The sequence below is a fragment of the Melospiza georgiana genome, chromosome 5, assembly GCF_028018845.1.
Source record: "Melospiza georgiana isolate bMelGeo1 chromosome 5, bMelGeo1.pri, whole genome shotgun sequence".
NCBI lineage: Eukaryota > Metazoa > Chordata > Aves > Passeriformes > Passerellidae > Melospiza > Melospiza georgiana.
In genome coordinates this window covers 24,661,252-24,680,686 of record NC_080434.1, presented here as the reverse complement: position 1 = coordinate 24,680,686, position 19,435 = coordinate 24,661,252, and the positions used below count along the sequence as shown (strand labels likewise).

General features: G+C 39.2%; 1 protein-coding gene across 2 annotated transcripts in view; it reads left to right on the top strand.

Annotated features, from left to right (window-relative positions):
• CCSER1 (coiled-coil serine rich protein 1) overlaps positions 1-19,435 on the top strand; it is a 616,342-nt gene that overhangs the window by 55,921 nt on the left and 540,986 nt on the right. The gene's annotated exons all lie outside the window — the stretch shown is intronic.

Here is a 19,435-nt window from a genome sequence, read left to right as displayed (position 1 = left end):
ACCTTTTCCAAAGGAAATGCCCTGCTGTTAGCTTTTTTGCCCTGGACCTTCCTGAAACTGCCTCTAGGGATGTTGACCTCATTTTTTAGTTGTCCAGTTATAAGATTGACCCAAGTTAAGGGATTTGTTCTTCGCTACCTCTGTTTTCCTACAGTTGTCTACAGCTGCATTCATAGAATAATAATTTTTTTTTACTTCTTGAAAAGTTGGATTTTTTTCCCCTTGTCCAACCTCTCTGATGTCCCTCGAGGTGTGAAACGTGCAAGAAATAGATAAACAATGTGCTGCTGCTCTAAGCTTACTTTCTATTAGATACAAACATGAAATCTTATCCCTGCAGAGCTTTAACTCTGACCATTACTAGAAAAGAAGGCAATTTAATTAAGGTGTGTTCTGTTAAAAATGAAGTTGTTGTGGGGATGAGAAAGTTGCTCTGTCACTAACTTTCCTCTCTGCTAAAGATACATGGTGTGATTGTTGGGGTTGTCCTGTGTGGGCCAGGACTTGGACCCATGATGCTTGTGGATTCTTTCTAACTCAGGATGTTCTGTGATTTTATGACAGGCATCTGTTAACTTCTGCCTTGCTCTATATTTTTGCAGGATGGTCAGATAGCTGTGGCTCTTAAACACATCTCTTTTTCTTCCATGTCTTCTGAGTCTGAGTCACTTTATTTGATGAAAAAGTGAAGCTCCTTGGCTTCAAATTTGAAGGTTATCAGCTCTCTTGCAGGTATTAAACCACTTGTCTTTAAATAATTTATTGAAGAAGTGGTGTCCCATATTTTCAACTGAAGTGACCTGCTTCATATACTTAAGTACTTTGCTTTCCTTATTAGCACAATATACTTAACAAAACTCAAACCAGTTTTTTTTGGCAGTATTTCTTCATTTGGAGTCTAGCAGGCCTCAGATCCTCTGTGTTCCTGACTCCAAATCCCTAGCTGCTGACCCCAAGGCTCCCCTGGTGCTTTCTGCCAGAGGCTCCAGGAAGGTCAGTTCTCCCTGACTGTTGTGTATGTTTTTTACATCTTGTCCTGTCCGGGCTGGTCTGAGGGCTACTGCATGAACTGTGTCACCTGTTTGATTTGTTTGAAGGCTTGTTGTTGCTCAGAGCCCTGTATGAAATTGTTCTTCTTCTGGGTCACTTGACAGAGAAAGCTGGCAATCAGTCATTTGGAACATGTATTTTTTGGAAACCTGTAGTGCCTAAGAAAGCTTCTGTGTGTTTCTTACTAATTGGTGGATATGCAGGTGTGATTTTGTTGATCATACCCATTGAGATCTAACAAACTCTTGGCATTTCATTCTTGTGCAGGTCTCTTGACCTTACTTTGTTTAATGGCAAAAGCAGCTTTCAGAAAGGTTTGAGGTATTTTTTCTGTTTCTCAAAAGCTTCTGCTGTATTACCCCACATGATGGTGTCATCAATTTACTGCAGGTGTTCCTGAGCTTCTCCTTGTTCCCGTGCAGCCTGGATTGGTCCATGGCAGATGGTAGAGCTGTGTCTCTCCCCCAGGGGTAGGGGATTCAGAGTATACTGGGCACCCCTCCAAGTGCAAGCCAGCTCTATTGCCAAAGGGATTGAGAAAAACACATTAATGTTACCAGTTTTGGTACACTTTGACTGTGTTGAAGTGTGTCTGGTATAGCAGCAGGTTGATTTCAGTCATGTCACAATAATCTTCTGTTAATCACCATTCTCCATTAGACTTTCCCACTGGTCATATGGGGCTGTTAAAGGGTGAGCAGCTCCTACTGATGACTCTTTGGTGATCCAGTTGGTGACTCAGTGTATGGATAAAAGCATGGAGTCTTGGTTGATGTGACATTGCTGCTGGTGCACTGTTACAATAGAGATCAGTACCTGTGGTCCTTCACCCTTCATTAATCCTGTGAGAGGAGGATCCTTGAGAGACCAGGCAAGATGGGCAGCTATTTAATGTCCTTTGTCACCAAAGCAGCTGTACAACAAGCCCACTGCATAGTTCAGTGCCTTCAGGGCCCTCTGTGCTGGTATCTGCTAGAGCCTTGTACTCCTGTGTTTCTGATGGTCCAAGCCACTGGATCCACACAGTCTAGTAAATCCAGTTATCCTTCATATCCTATTGGCTGGAGGCAAGACCCCTCTAATCACAGGATCCTTCACTTGGCTAGAGGCAAGACCACTCATCATAGGATCTTTCATTTATGTCTTGTAGAAGTGGGTTAGAATTTCTTTCCATAGGATCAGGAGTAAAGTCAGCTTTACCTCTCTGCCTAGGAAATTGCTCACTACAGACTGGAGCAGCAGCAACAGCTTTCCTGAGGGAACTCCCATTGCTGATTGTTTTCCCCTGAAATTCATGTACCTGTGTCTCTAGGGGTGAGGTAGGTTTTCCATCCCAGTTGCTCACATGTTCTCCATGGTCTCACAAAACCATAGGGTAACCTGTGGCTGTACTTTGTGTATCCTCTGTCTTGAGCAGGAGTTGGATGAGTTTTGCTTATCCACAGTGGAAAGTCTGAGTGTCGGGTTCCCACATCCCTGCATTGATTTGTAGTAATACTTAAATTGGCTAAAAGTTGGTCAAAGACATGGTTATAGCGCCTGCAATGTCCTGCCCCTAACCCCAAGCCTTGCTGGAGCTGTGAATGTATGTCTCCTTCTCTTTCTAGTCTTCCCACATTTCTTTTTTGTCAGTGGAGAATATCTCCCTGCAGGTAGCAATGGAACAGGTACCTTAGGTACCTCTTCATCAAGTCAGAGTTTTCCTTAAGTGTGCAGATAGCTCATAGTTCTTGCAGGAGCAGTCACCCTGGCAACATCTTCCTGGAGAAGCTGCGGGGCTCTGGTCCATGTCATGGAAGGCACAAGGAAGGGAGCAAAATCCAAGAGACAGCATGGTCTGAAGGGGCTGAGATCTCTCTGTCTGGGCTTGGCCTCTCTTGGACAAACTCAGGCCTGGCTGGGCTGACCTAGGCAGCAGATCATGTGGAAAAGAGTTTAGGCAGGCTCTGTCTCCTTCCCCTTGTTTGTCAGGCTATCCTGGTTTCCTCTGCAGCAGCTGAGACCCCCCCTCTGCCTCTTGGGATGGGACAAAGGGCTGGGAAGGAGGCAGAGGAGCCTTGGTGCCTGCTCAAGCTGTTCCTCCTCATGGGCTCTCAGCCCTTGCCCTGCGTGTTGTTGGCCCCAGGCCGCAGGCCCTGGCTCGCGGCCGCCTGGCACAGTCCCACCTGGCTGAGCCCTGTCACTCGGCACTCTCGAGTGTCTCCTGGCTTTCCTGCTAAGGCAGAGATGAGCCAAACCCCACTGAGCTGCTCCAGCAGGCCACCTGCCAGCACCTCCAGGTGACAGCCAGCTGGGCACAGGAGGACTGGCGCCCTGTGCCAGGGCCTTGCCGCTCCAGGTCCTGGGGAGGCACATCCTGCGTGAGCATGGCCCAGGTGGGATGGCTGGAAAGCCAGGGCTGCTGGGGGACAGAGTGGTTGTGGAGAGCTGTCCATCCTACCTGACTTGTGCATGGCCTACCTGTCTGTTTTGCCTGAATTTTGTTGTGAAGAACTCAGAGAGTTCTGAGTCGAGGGTGAGATAGAGCACAAAAGTAGTCAGCTGGGGTCTGGACTTGAGAAAAGCCTGCCCTATTGCTTTAAATCAGAGATTAATCTAAGAGAGACATTGAGCCTGACCATGGGTATCTCAGGGAATATATATATTTGCGATTTCAGCAGGATGAGGAATTGTGTGTTTATATTTATGCCATGTACATAATAAAGGGAAGGTAACTTGTGAGGCTGCTGTTGGACTTTACTGAAGCGACACCTATTTTTCAGCTGGCTATGTCTTCTGAAATTGTTTGTGATAGGATCTAAAAAAGAGACTGAGAGAGAATGCATTGTTGTGACAGCTACAGCTGGTCTGTAAGCTTCTCAGATAAATTTGCCATAACAGACCTCACCTCAACCAGCCTCAATCATGTGTGTAAGCATGGGAAATTTGAAGCCCCCATAAAAGGGAGTGCCCATGAATAAATTTTGGCAGTGTCATATGAACTTCAGTGTGTTCAGTCGAGTGCCTGTCTCCAAAACTGCAACACACCGGAATATTTTATTGAGTGGCCTTTGGCCCACAGTAAAAAAGTGCTGTAACCCTTGACATAATTATTAGAGTAATAATGATCTTAAGAGGTAATAGAGAGTGCAATCTCTGCCCTTCTTGATGGGAGTTGAGGACTAAAGCAGAAGTGTTAATTTTATTGATATCATTAAGGGAAAAGTAATACAGTCATAGTGTAATTTTCTACATGGGATGGAAATCAAAGAACTCCATCCACTTTGCACCTGGGTTGAAGACAGAGAGTCACAGATAGGATACATGATCTTTCGAAAACATTAATGAAAATGTGAATTTCATATGTGTAAAACAACTACAATAATTTTATAAAATTGGTTTGATATTTGGGCAATAAATAAACAATGTAGACAAACCCTTTAGAAGTGTGCCTGATGGGACACTTTGGAATTCCTCAGGGACTGTAATTTGCACAGTAGGTGGGAAATGGCAAAAGTCAACAAGGAAGAAGACTCAAAGGATAGTGATACTCCACTTCCTTGGGGTGCTCAGTGAATGTGTATAGGAAAATTAGTACCAAGAAGTGTGCTCTCCAAGAGAGATTTCCTTAATTTTGTTAAGCCTTTTGTTTGTCTGTGGACGACCTAAGAAATCCTCGTTTAATTATAAATGATGAGTAAAAAACTTAATGGGAGCATGAAAGAAGAAGCTGTGGCTAACTAAAAAAGTGGCAAAATATCTCTAGTACCTCTAGAGTCAAGGCAGAGGAGAAGAAAAACCTAGTTCTACTGACTTTGATCGAGGTCTGTGTAATGTATAATCTCTGTTTTTAAGACTAATTTAGAACCCTGCTAGCAAATTTTATACCATCACAAAAAACCTAGATTCTGTGCTATCCTTTTAATTTCATCCTTCGCCTTTGCTTGTTCAGATTTGTTTCATATTTGAGTTGGAAGCTTATTGTAGTACTGATCATATTTTTTTTTTTAAATGTGAGTGTGATTAAATAAATAGGAAGATTGCGACAGGACCTACAAACATTGATCTAATCAAAATAATACATGGCTTCTGAAATAAGAAGCTTTTTTTTTTTTTTAAACAAGATAGTTTCTCTACTTCCACTGATGATAAAAATATCTTGAAGCTTCTTGTAGCAGCATTTTCTTTTTAAGAAAGGACTTAATTTCTATTCAGTGTTTTACTCTACTAAGTTGCGCTGTCTGGTCGCTGTCAGATGCTGGAAGATTATTGCCTCGTTTCTTAGACATCTCCTGCATGTGGTACTTGCCTTTGTGACATATGTTCTTGACAGAAGAAAATGAGGGAGATTTGCTGTTGTCATCATCTGTCACCACTGAACATCAAGACATTGGATGTACCGCTCTGGGAAATTAGCTCAAGAAGCTTATGCATCTTTTTGCTATTGTCTGTGTAAGCTGTAGTCAGATACAGTAGATTTTTAGAAGTCCTGTTTGTCCCTTTGCACAGTTGTCATTTTTCAAAAGATCTCAGCAAGAACTGTCTAGTTAAGACTGCTGTGCATCAGATGTTGTTAAAAATCTCACCCAAGCTGGTGGATGGCACAGTGCTGTCACTAGTTTAATTTCTTGTAACACTTGTAAAGTTCTAGAACTTTCATACAAAATATATCCTGCCCTGCTAAAGCAGAAGGCTGGTTTAATGGCTCTGAGTCTAGTAGTTTGCTGTTCAGGAGCAGTCTTCTCCTGTATTACTTGTGATTATATCCCCTCTGTGGACTTCAACTCCATTTCTCTGTCATTTTGTTAGCAGTGCTTTTACAGTGTGCAGAGAGTTTGCAAGCAGGATGCTTGCTTAAATATGACATTTACAAGTGCAAAGTGACTGCCTGATGTCTAACAAGAGCTACTAGATTAAGTATTAATATACTCAACCTCCTGGTGCTACTTCTAGACACTGTGTGCTTGCTCCTCATTCATGCTATCTGTATGTGCCATCTGTTTATATCCTTACAAGAATTACAAGCTGGTGTACTCTATCAGGGTTCAGGACATGCTTTAATTTTTCTAAATAAGATTCTTAATCTTAGTACTGCTGTTGGAATCAAGGTGATGTTCCTCTTTTGAATCGTGGTTGCAGTTCCCATCTTCTCACAGAACATTCCCTCTTTATGTGATTAACAAGTGGCAGAGTGTTTTGGTTAGATAATTTTGTCCTCTTTTTTTTTTTCCTGAAGAAGAATAATCAAGGAACACATACCATTTTTGGAAAATAAATTCATGAAAATACAACGAGAGCAAATATGCAGATTCACTGTTGCTCATTTAATTCAGTAATAAGAGTTCTTATTAATAAAAGTTGGTAATATCAGTGGCTTACAAGTTCCTTAATTACCTGTTGGTTCTAGTTTGGAAACTTCATTACGTAAGAAACAAAAAACCCAAGGCAGACATGAGAATTAGAGTGTATGGCTACCAGTAGATGTTTCTGTAATCAGGTGTAAGCAGGCTGTTTTGGGAATACATTCACATGTTGTGCTGCAGTGTAGGAGGCCCTGGTTCAGAGCTGTGTTAAGCAGCTCTAAACAGAGGAGCATTTCCCTCCTGGTGTGCAGAATATGAACTGTGGTGCAGGCTCATTTTTATGTTGCTTATTGAGGGACTTCTCCAGCACCACCCATCCCAAAATCAGTACTGAGGTAACTTTGAGGTTCACCCAGAATTTACAGTTGTCATTAGTATGCCAGGCCTGGAGAGTTATTTTAGCAGGCTTTGTGTAGCTGACAGCTTTTAGGTGCCTTTCAAATTGCAGCTCTGGCAGTTGGGCAGACTCACAGAATGGTTGGGGTTGGAAGACACCTTTTCACCTTGTTCCAACCCCACTGCCATGGGCAGGAATATTTTCCACTAGACCATGTTGCTCCAAGCCCAAACCATCTTAATCTTTAACACTTCCAGGGATGGTGCATTTTTTGAGCAGCTTGTTCCAGTGTCTCAGCACTCTAATCATAAAAAAGTTTCTTTATGTGCACTCTAAACCTACATACTTCCACTTTAGAGCTGTTCTTGGTGTAATCCACAGACCTGTGGAGGGTGCACTTGCTTTCACTGTCTGTCTTAGTGATGAAGATACTCAGTTACACTGGTCCTAGTAAAGACCCTGAGGGACATGACTGGTTAGTGTTGTCCATGTGGACGTTGAGTTATTGACTGTAATGAATCATTTGTTGGCGTCACTTTCAGGTGCAGTAAAGCTTTCTGACTGGTATTTTTCATTGTGAATGAGGTACACCTAAGCAGAAGCAGCTAAAATTATTGACTATGTCAAAGCAAGCCTTTAAAATGGGACGGGCCAGTCTTTGTAAAACCAGCTGCAATAGGGATAATATTTACTGCCAGGAATGAGTATTGTTATCTGATCATTGAGGGCCATGGAGAAAGACGGATATGGAATTAGTGCTTTTGCAACAACTGTGAGAGTGTACAGTGCATTCACAATATTCCCTCTGATATTTGTATGCAACTTAGAGAGTGTAGCAGCTCTATTGCTGTTTAATACTGAAGAGCTTAGGTGTGGTGAAATAAGTCATGACTTGACACTGCCATAAGCTAAAACTTAAAGCTGTCCAAAACCTTTAGCTATGAGCTTTTAATGACACAGTTGTGAGTGCTGATGTAGTGACTGAGGTGGTCTAATGTCCTGAATTCTCGCTCTTGTTTACTGATCTCTCTCTCCCCTGCAACTCCATTCAAACTCACCCGGTGCTACTAAAGCAGACAGAATATGCTTGTGTAAAATGAAATATGTGAAAACAGCTCATCTCACTTACCTCTAAAGAACATAACTAAATCAGCAAAATTTCAGATTTGTGTAGAGTCAGAGGTCAGGGATATACAAATGTTGGTATCTTCTAAGTATGCATGCAGGAATGAACTAATATGTCCCTCTGAATCAATTTTTTTAAAACCTGGTATTATTGGCCTTTAAGCAATTACTGTGCAAACAGTTTGCTTATTGAGGTAATTGGGAAATACCCATAGTTGTTTTTTGACACCTCTTTAATACATTCAAGGCTGGAGACCTGCTGTATTTAGCTGTCTTTTAATCTGAGTTTTGTGTTCACACACAAGTGTGTGAAATCTGCTCTTATGTCTCTGATTTTTGGAACTGAGAACCATATGGTATCTTGGTTTTGCATTTCTTAGATCTTCTTAATTGTGCCTGCATAGCAATTAGGCTTGTGCATAAATTTGAGAAAATAACACATTCATTTGTTCTTAGTGTATAAAGTGTACTGAGAATTCATTTCAGCTTTCACAATAACCATAAAAAGCATTCAGAACAGGACAATTTGGGTTACGGTTACTACATACTTAATTTGACCCTTTAAGGCTTGCTTTACTTTTATTTGGTCTTTTGTTATGAAATGGCAAGACACAGGATGTCCAATTCATCCAGTGAAGGGGGCTAAATTATGTCTTTGTGCACTGATCCAGCAAAGCACTTGGCATTGTGCTTATATCCCATTTGAAGTCAATGGGATCACTTATGTTTTAGAAGAAGCATGTGCTTTTAAGTGTTTTACTGAATAGAGGTGAAATTATTCTCAAAGTCAAGCATGTGCTTCAATGCTTGGCAGAACTGAATTAGTTAATATCTATTAGTTAGTACAAGAAAAACTGAACCTTATAGCCTGCTTGTTTAGAAGATCCTTTTTCTATGAGTTTGAGTTTGATGGGCTCTGAGAGAATGTCATTATGCAGTAAGTCAGATCCTGTGATGTATCTTTCAATGGAATTAAAAACAAATTGAGATGACTTTAGGACTCTTCCTCATTCAGACATGGTTTTATCACCAAACTTCTCTTTTCAATTTTTATGTCTTATTAACTTTTTAAAGAGATTTTATGTTACTGCCATTTTTTCTTTAACTCTCTGTTCTAGGTATTCTCTCTAGGTTGAGAGGCGAGCTGAATTTCTTCCTTGGGTTTCTGAGCAGTTTTCTATCTCCAACAGGCATCTCTCCTGTTGGGAGACAGGTCTCCAAATCACTCACTCTCAATCTGCCATTGTTTCTCCATTCCTATTGGCATCCTTGCTGACCAAATTTCTGTTTCTATATATTTGTTGATCCTTTGTATATGCTGAAATTGTTGAAGGCAAAATGTTGACTACAGATTTGTGTTGCTTAGATGTGAGGGAACATGTTGTAAAGAAATAGCAATTTGTTGTCCTACCAAAGTTGTAGGCATGGTTATCTGTGCTTTCTGTCATCCCAGCCAGGAGACAGAAGACAAATGGACTGCATCCTGCTAAGAAGTTAATTATTTGATTGGACTTCCAGGACTGGCATAAAGCACCTGCTCTTGTATAAATGCTGTCCCTTAATGTCCCTGATGTTTCAGGAAATCAGACTAGCTTTGAGAGTTATATTTGGTGATGAAGGGGAGCAAATGATACCAACTTGGACATAATGATGGATTCTGACTAAAGCCTTTTAAAGCTGTACAGTGGTTAACAGTGACAAAGCACGCCAGAGACATCCTGGAACATACAGTAAAAAAATTCTTATATCTAAGGACTCTAAAATCTAAACATGAAATTAAAATACTTATTAGGTTAAAATATTCCTGATATTGTAATTCTGATGAGATGGTTAGGTCCTTTTGAGTCCCTTGGTCACAGAGCAGGTCACTAAGTAGGGGAAACACTGCTGTTGGCTTCAAAGACCTTTATTTTTCCACTTAAACACCTGGATATTTATATAATAGCTGGGATAAATGGAAACTGTGATATACCATCTTTTTGTAGACTTTTCTGTGTTGAACTTAGGGTTGAATACTAACATTAATGGAAGTTTGTATTGAGTTGTGACTACAAGCTGTGAAGTTCCAGATAATTGGGTTCTTAAACCCAGAGAAACAAATTAAACTAGGTGTTCATATTTTCTGGAATCCTTAGGAGCTTCCATGATGATTTTGTTCTCTTTAGCCAGCTCTGAGTTTCAAGCTGGTTTCTTTTATTTCTTTCTGTGCTTGCTTTGTGGGCTCAGTTTATGCTTAGACTTGGTTAACCTTCAGTTTTCAAAACAAAATGCAGGTCTTTACTGTGTGTGTGTAAACTTTTACACATGGTTCCAGGCATTATTATGGCACTTGTCTATCTTCAAGTGTGCTATACTCAATGATAAAGAAATGTGAGCCACTACTGTGTTTTAATATTTGATTAACAACTTGCAATTAGAATTTAAGTATATGAATATATTAAGTTGTCTGGAGTGTTCTTTTCTTTCATGGTTTTTATTAGCAAGAAGACAGGTGGAAATGAGTGGGATAAATTTAATCTAGAAACAATATAATTTCAATATAACAAAAGGGTGTTGCCTGAGTCTTTGCTAAGGTTCATGGAAGTCCTAGGTAGAACATGGTAAGTATCATGATTTAGTTCTAAATGTAGTGTGTTTGATTCCTAAAAATGTATTCTTCTTATAAGTAGTGTCCAGTGGAGTACATTAGCATATAAAGAAATGCAAGCAGTTAGTTTGCAATTAAAATAATGAAATTACACAGTATTGAGGATAGTAATTATGAATGTATTTAATATGCATCCCCATGAGGCACACATCTTATGTGTGGTAAAAACTGCAGGGAACAGGAATCATGTGGTTCTCTTTCATTAGAGTTAGTAAGCTGGGAGTAGTTTGCCTGGAAGTTTTCAGTCAATCTGAATCGTCAGTCTGAGTGTTATCAGTTCATTTTGCAGCACCAGATTTCTTTCCAGGCTTGAGTTAGGAATTGTTCTTTTCTGTTGAACTTAGAGACATTTGGAAAAGAGCTGTTATGTTATTTTGTGGTAATGCAGTCAACAGCTGTAACAGTGATACACTGCAGTTACCTTTTTATTGATCAAAGGCCAATCTGTAAATTAAACTGCCTAGTGTTAGGCAAAGTTTTCACAGTTTATTTAATAAATAATAATAGCTGCAGATACATTGTATTTTTAAAATCCTTTCGCTCAAAAGCACATACTTCTTTCAAGACATGATTGGTGTTGTTGACTTCAATGGGTCGTAAACACAGTGGATCCCTTGTAAGAGTTTTTAGCACCCTGCCTTTTTGGCTGTGAGGATGTGAAATAAACCATGGATCTGTCTGTCTCAGTGCTCTGTTTTTAACATAGCTTTAAGCAGACACATAGGGAGAAGCTGGAATGGAATACAGGTATATGGCTCTTCAGAACTGCAAGATTAATTTGCTAAGGTTTTATTAATTTTCATTGCAATCCATGAAGGGATTCTGTCCTTGGTCAGCATATTAAAAAAAAGACAGAAAACGTTTTTTCCATCTGCTTAAATTACGAGTTTGTGTGCTGGGAGTGATTGGATCATGCATGTCCAAGTGGTACTTTTGCAAGAGTTCATGAAGAATTGCAGATGGGATGTTTGAGGCTTATAAGGATGAAAGGCCAAATGGTTTAAATCAGCATGATCCACTTCATTGGAGCCTGTTGAATTCACAGCAGATGAGGATTTGGTCCTTTTTAATGTGACATTAAGGTCACACACTGAACCAGTGACAGAGGTAATAAATGATCCCAGCCCTTGTTGTCACTGTGGTTGCCATATACACAGCAGAGGCAGTGACACTTGAGACTGAAAAGGAGCCAGGCTGGGAAATGTGCAGGAAGCTTTTATAATAAAAAGTAAATTGCTGCTGGCATTGGAGCTGTGATTCAGGAAGGTAAGAGGAATAGAGAGAGAGCACTGAACAAAGACTTGGAGCTCTGCTGGGACTGCACAGTGCTGAGACAGTTGTGAGGTGGTTGCTTGAAGTGAGCAAGAGAAGCAGATTTAAGAAGGAGCACATTAAAGCTGAACTTGGACTACTAACTGTGCAAATCAAATGGGTTATGCTTTAGAGTCCCTTATGATGTCTTGCTGTCTTGTGAGACAGCAGAATATTTTCAGGAAGCTGTTTGATTTTTGATTTGTGGTTGTTTTTGTGGTTTTGCGGTTTTTTGGGTGCGGTGGGGGGAGGCAGCACTGATAGAGATACTTTGAATGCCTTTGGGAGTAGTAGCCAGTATTGGTGCTTTGCTTCACTCTGCCAACAATTTTTATGCACTGAACAGCACAGAGCTAGGGCTGTGTTATTCTGAGTATTTTCCTCGTGAGAATACCAACTGTCTTCTGCAGTGGTGATCTGTTCCACTCAAATTCCAGAGCAAATAGCTGGCAAGAATTCTCTTCCTCTTTTTATGTCCTGGGCTGAGGCAAATGCTAGATCTGCTGTTTTTCAATGTGCCCTAGTAGGCATCTTACACCTATTTTTCGTGCATGAAAGAAAAAAATACCCTTGATTGTCTGTAGTAGGTTGCTTTTCTCTTTTAGTTAAAATAAAGCACAGCCAAAAGTAAAATTGCTGTCTATGTATAAACACATCCTGTGTTTATGACTAAATACTATTATTTACTGTGAAGTCCAAATATAATTATTTTCCTTAAAATGTTGCTTGAACATGCTTTTCTGCTCTCTCTAAGCACTGTAAAAACACAACTGTGGCCATTAAGAACAGGGATGTGAAGAGAGAAATATGAGGGAAGAGGGATGGCATCCTGTTGAATCCTTCTCAGTCCCCAGACTGCTATCTCTGTGTCCACCCAAGATGTCTCAAAATTAGTCCATTTCTCTTTGTCCCTTCGTGGTATAACTTCTATGTGTACTCAGGGATCTGTGTAAATCCACTTCACTTGTTAAAAGTGAATAATTCATTGGATGTAAGCGTATTTGGGGAAGATAACTGGGGAAGTTGATGCCATGGCATTTGAATCACAAAGCAAGCTCATGCTCTTTGATGCTTGCATTTCCAGGTTATTACTTATACTTGTGACTGTTTCTAATTAAACTGTTAAATATTGTGAATACCAGATGCTGTAAGAAATGCAATGTACACTTCTCCAGAATCCAGATGAGTGACAGAGGTGAGAGAGGGATGGTTTCTTCTCTGTTGGAAAAGCAACACAACACACCAAAACATGAATGGGACTGCTTTTTCACTGTGGTATAGTCCTTACCCCAGTTCTGACCTTTCCTATCTCTGATTGTTGAATGGGTGAAAGTTGATATTCACACAATCAGTTTTTTGCTAGCAGTTTTTTGTAGCTTATTCTAGCTCTTACTGAAGAGCAACTGGCTGCTGGGTGTATGTAAAAACTAAGAATAATATTGGTTCTCTTTTGTTATTTTGTATATTATACTGAAGTTCTTTGAGATAACCTTGCTGTGATACAGAGACGTTTGAAGTAGGGGGTGGCTCAAATGTGGGACAACTGTGGCCTCTAGGTTTCTAAAGATCAGTTACCCTGGTTCTCCTTTATTACAGCCACAGTTCACATGGTAGAAATGGGATAAATTTACATACCCAGTGATAATAAATGATAGACTGAGTTGTGTGTGACTTGTCTTATGTTTTTCTTCTGGCTAACTTAAAGTCAAAAGGGGATATATAGATGACTTACCTACAGTTGTTGTCTTTGAATGATTATTGCACTTATAATTTAATCACAACACTGGGAATAGTAGTTATGGATATATGAAATCACTGTCTTCAACTGGTACAAGACTTGTCAAAATGGGAGATGGGCTTTTGATGTATTTGTCTAGCTTCAGACTTCTTTATTGCAAATTTATCTGCTTGTTTCTTCTCTCATTTCCTGAAAGCACAGGAGGATTTGAAAATAAAGGTAGGTCGGAGCTGCAGAATGCAGAAAACTGAAAGAAATCTCATCTCTTGCCTTAGGGTAACACAGTGTTTGGATTCTTGGTTTTGTTTTTTTTAGTGTTTTTGTTTTGTTTTCCAAATATATAAAAGCTGTTCCTAGATACATAAAAGCTTTTTTTGCCCAATTAGTTTTTCAGTGCAGAGGGAAATAAGACTCGAGTTGTACGTGTGTGCATATGTAGCCATACATAACTTTTAAAGGTCTGGTGCCCTGTGTTAGGTGCTCTTCAGTTGTTTATAAAAACTATTCAGAAAAACTAATCTCCAAGCAGGTGTGGACGTGGTAGGAGTTTACAAAATTTCACTGTGAGAATGATGACTGTGGCTGCTGTTCCACAGACTGCACTATAGCTCTGTACCACGCTGCAAGGGTTACATGCATAGGGAAGGAAAAGAGAAGTGTGTTATTCACAAAAGCAAGTGGAGCTGTTATGTATCGGGAGGAGTTTCACTCATTTAATTTGCAAACCCAGATTTTTTTAGGGTCACAGCACCCCGCTTTCCTAGATAGTGCCTTTGAATTTGAACCCCCCCCCCCCCCTTTGCTAGCTAATGCCTTCTACTGTTCAGGCATTTGGCTTTGCTGTTTTTTTCAGTGAGATCCTATTAATTCGTTCACATTGTCCTTGGTAACTGCTAATGCCCTGAGTATTTATCTGGTGTTTGTTTGTTTGCTTTTGTTTTAAATGTAAACTGATTTTTAATGGCTTTTTTAGACTCCTACATTGTCCTCATGGACAGGCTTGATCACACACAGTGACCTCTGGGATCTGTGCAGGTCAAGTCACAAATGTCCTAGAGAGACAAATAATATTAGAACTTTATTGAAGGCAGTAATGCTTAAATGCTGAGGACAATACAGTGATGGAATCCAAATGATGGGAGCTTAACAATTTAGGTGGGAGCCACAGGCTATAATGTTACCCCACGGACTAAGGGACTGCTCCTTACAAGTGTATCTGCTGCGTCAGGACTTCTGTTGATACACCGACATTTAAAAACATTTATTTTCATGTACTTTTGTGGGTATTTGTAGTATCCTGGGGCAAATTTAATTTCTGTGTAAGGTTGGAGCCAGCTGGTCTATAGAGACTGTGTCTGTGAGGTGGTCCTTGCCTTCTGCTGCGTGGTGAGGGATGGAGGCAGGATTTTCACAGTGTAAGGTGCACATCTTAGTCCTGTGTGTTCTTTTTTATTGAACAGTTCCCAGTTCTAAGCAATAAAGAAAATGTATCATTATCCTTAAACTATGAGAGAAGCCTAAAAATCTTCCAGATGCTTACTGATATTCTGCTCTGATTTAAGGTTTGAGGTGTTTCATCTATGTGTCATGTCATCTCCCAGTTTAAACTTTGATAGCTAATTCAGTTTTGTTTCTTGTTTGGAAGATGTTGTTTAATATTTCTAGGAATTCTGCATCTTTAAGGAGAACCTCTTTAGGAAAGCTTTGTTTAGAAAGTCTTGAGAGGTAGTGGCAGGTTTGGTTTATTTATGAAGGGAATGTTTGCATTCTCCTACACACTACAGTGTTGAATAAACACATATTGTCTTTTGGTGTGTACTTGTAATTATGATAATGGTAACATTCACAAATAATTTCAATTCTTAAATTTTGCCTCAAAGGCAATAAGAAATGTAAAAGGCACAGACTGTTGCTTTTTCATATATGCAATTATTGAGAAAGTAGATCCATGGCTCCATCTGCTGGGGTTTAAAACCAGAAGCACAAGAAATTGTTGTTTATTGAAAGCACTGAGTTCTGGCATACTTGTGAGAGTAGCTGCTGGGCAGAAGCTGAAATAAAAAGTACTGCATTTTATTTTTCAGCTGGTGAATTGATGGAGTATATTTCTCTGGAGATACTGGTGTAATGTTTTGACAATTTTGCTCATCTTAAAACTTGTGTTTTTTTCCCCGCAGTTACATTCACTGTCTGAGAGTTGAGCAATTTGTCTCATTTGACAAGAGCCATATAGAATACAGAGCTGCCTGTATAATTTTACCCTATATGTTTTTTATAGTCAGACAACTTCTGTAGGCTAGATAAAGACCTGATATTACAACATTAGCTGGATGGTTCATCCAGAGATCTCCCATGGGGAAATAATAAGGCCAAAATATAAAAAACTTCTTGGTCTTCTCTGGCAATTAAATATGTGACATTAAGATATTTTTGAGATTAATTTGCATTTTGCAATGTCTTGGTGCAGACCAGCATTTCCATCTGATTAACTTTTCAAATTTCTGTTAAGAGGGGAAATATTTTTCTCACACTTGGTTTCTCATTTCTATTGGTCTGAGAACAGGAGCTCAGAAACTCTGAGCTGTAGCATAGCTCTTGAGGAAGAGAAGATTCTGAAATAATCCAGTATTATTCTGCCTGCAATTGTTTTCAAAGCAGCTTTGTCATTCTCTGTCATTATATGAACATCTGTCTTGTGTAATGCCAGCTGCAAGAATATGCATCAAAAATCCATTCCATAAAAAGCAAAAATTGTCTGTCTTGTTCAGCACTGAGTAAACACTTCAGTTTCAGTAGAAACTGGACTTTGGAACTTGAAAGTATTACAAAGTAATGGCTGTGTATTTGATCAAGATTCAAACCTCCATATAGAATAGTGTGCCTGTTTCCTTGAGTATTCTCATTATGTGCTAGCATATTTTGTCCTAAACAAGGAGCCTAAACAAAGGTGTCTTTCTCTGCTCTTTTCTTTTGCCTCTGTTGAAGGTTTTAAGAATGATGCCCATAGGGACAAGGATTTTAGATAAAAAACTAATGGTTTTGCAGAGATGATGTAGCTGGAGTGAATTTCACTATGTAAGGGTTACTAGTGTAAAGGTGCAAGTTCAAACACTCATGTTAAATGTGGAGTCTGAAAGGAAACACCTCCTATGTTAGTCATAACAGGACGTATATGGCAGTTTATAACTCCTCTGCTGTAAACAAAAAATTAATGGAAGATCAGACTTCAGTAGTGCTGCTTCAGTAGTATCTGAAAGTATTGCTATCTTGAAATACTTGTTTTTTTTCCTTGTGTTGCAAGTAGAAAAGTTGTCATTTTAACTTAATGCTAAACTTTGGCAGGTTAGCAGTGCAAAATGTGTGTGTATGTAAATTGTATATGATTCTATTAAGTAATGAATAATTAAAATATTACTAGAACATTCACAGCATTCAAACAGTGTATGCACACAGGCATGCAAATATACAGGTATATTTGCACAATAGTGTGTTTTTAAAGAAATATTATCTGAGAGCTATTGTAGACCTAGAAAGAAGAGTGTATTGTACTTCCTATTTCTGCTGCTTAGACAATTAGAGGAATGCTGACAGTTTGTGTTCTTCCTTCAAGAGACAGGAAAGGAGGAATCAACTGAATAAATGCTGTTTAGTTATCTGCTGTTAGAGGCAATGTATTCTATTAAAATTTATTACCACCTGGAAGGCCAAGGCTATGTTTATTCAGGGTCAGTCCTTAGGAATAATCTCTTATTATTTAGACACAGTCTTTGTATTCACAGTGCAAGTTACAGACTGTGCTTTTTGCTCAGTTTTCTGCTTCCTTCTGCTCTCAGCTTGGAAAATTTTGTAGTTATAAACTAGGATGGCTTGTTCTTCAGTGAAGTGTCAATTTAAGCTGTGGGCAGTAGAGAGAAAAGCAGCAGCAAATGTTTCATACACCCATAAAATGCCTACAGGGGTTTAAGGTATTTTAAAATACATTTTGAATCTACTGATATTGTAAAACTGCATTCTAAAGTGTTTTTTTTTTTTTTTTTTCAGCAATTAAGATCTCTCCCTAAAATAGAGGAAAGAGTCCTCACAATCTCTAAAAATCTTGTGTGTGCTTATGTGTACCAGTAAGCCTGCAGGTAGAGATTCACTACAGCAAAGAAATCCCAACACAGTTATGGTCTTGAAGTGGTTAAAGAAGCCAGAGATGCTTGAAGGGGAGGGAGGAATAGTTTGATGTGGCTTTCAAAAGCCCATTTTTGGTAGGCAGAGTTGTGGACAGGTGAACAAGCTGGGTTAACGCCAGCTAAATGCAAACTTTCCCACCTGTCAGTGAAATGGGACAGCTGGCTGTGCTTCTGTTCACTGGCGAAAGTAAAGTTTTTCTGGTAAAGTTTTTCTATTTTTTTTCTGAATTCTATTGAGTTGTCAGTCACAGAACCTGGGCCTTGTCTAGGTCAGGCTTTAGCTTGCCATCAGAGATCACCAGTGACTTCTTGCAATTGGTGACTATTCCCAAGCTGTTTTTCTCATCCTGAACTACAAAATTGCTTATTGATTCCTGGTGCTTGTGAATAGTGTGGCTGCTTGGCACTGCATGTTCAGAGTGGAATTGTACTAGCATTTAAAAGAAATGTTACCAGCAGAAAAGTGCAGGTCAGTCTCTAGTCAGAAACAGTCTTTGTTTGAACTTGTTACCCTTTCTTTCACAGTTACAAAACATATATGTAGTTTTATTAATACTCAAACATTTTCCGTTTCCATTTATGTATATTTGTGTGTATGTATACACTGCCTAAATATATACATTGTTCACAAGTACTTGTTGAGCCACATAACACATATTAAATTGCTCATTAGATCTATTACTTTGTTTTTGCAACTTGGCATACAAACGTTGTCTAGACAGCTGACTTGGAGTTTATTTTCATGTGCTGAATACTAATAGCTCAGGAAGTTACATAGGGGCATAATTCCTACAGCCTCTCATGTTCCTGTGATTATGTATGAAATGTTTTTATTGCTATCTCTCTGTGGTCCTGTCTTCCACAGTGGTAGTTTATTATAATGAGAACAAAAAGGAGATAGAACTGGTATATATTCCAGAGATTAATATTCTTCCAGTACATCTGTGGTGCTGATCAAAATAAGTTTTGCTTAAATATTTATAAAAAAAGGCCAAGTGTCTGTGCATGGAAGTACTTCTCCCTAATTTCAAAAACCATGAAAAATTAGCTAATTATAAGCAAATAGGCTGTGAGAGAATTCCAAAGAAGTGTTCAAAAGAAACATGACAGTTCAAATATAGAAACATGATCCCATATTTTGACAGTCAATTCCTTGAACTTACAGTTCTTTAGGAAGAATTGTTGGTGTTGCATATTTTGGCTGGACTGCAATGCCATAATTTTCTGTACTGCAAAGTGATACAGCCTTTAACAGAAGCACATAAAGTAATTGAAATCCAACTGGAAGTTCTGTGAAGACTGAAAAATTTAGATCATCTTCTTTCATGCAAAAATCTGAGTATTTGGAAATTCAAAATAATGACTTTTTCTACTCAGATCATGAAAAATCAACTGTCTTCTAAGAGTGCTTACACTTTATAAGAACTTAAAAACAAGGATGTTTGGGCGATATATTTGTATATCTCTTGGCATTTAGATTTTATATCATTAGCCAGTGTAACAGTATAAAATACTGTATGTTATTGTATATAAGATTGTATCTTTTGTTGGTAGAATATTTTAAGTGACATGTTTGCTCAGTTTTCAGTGCTGGCTATTGAATATCACTTTGAAATGCTAGAAGCCTTCAGTAATGTGCATGCAACAAATTGATGGTGACATCTCATGTATTTAGGCTGACTGACAAATCTGTTTGCGTGGTCTTTG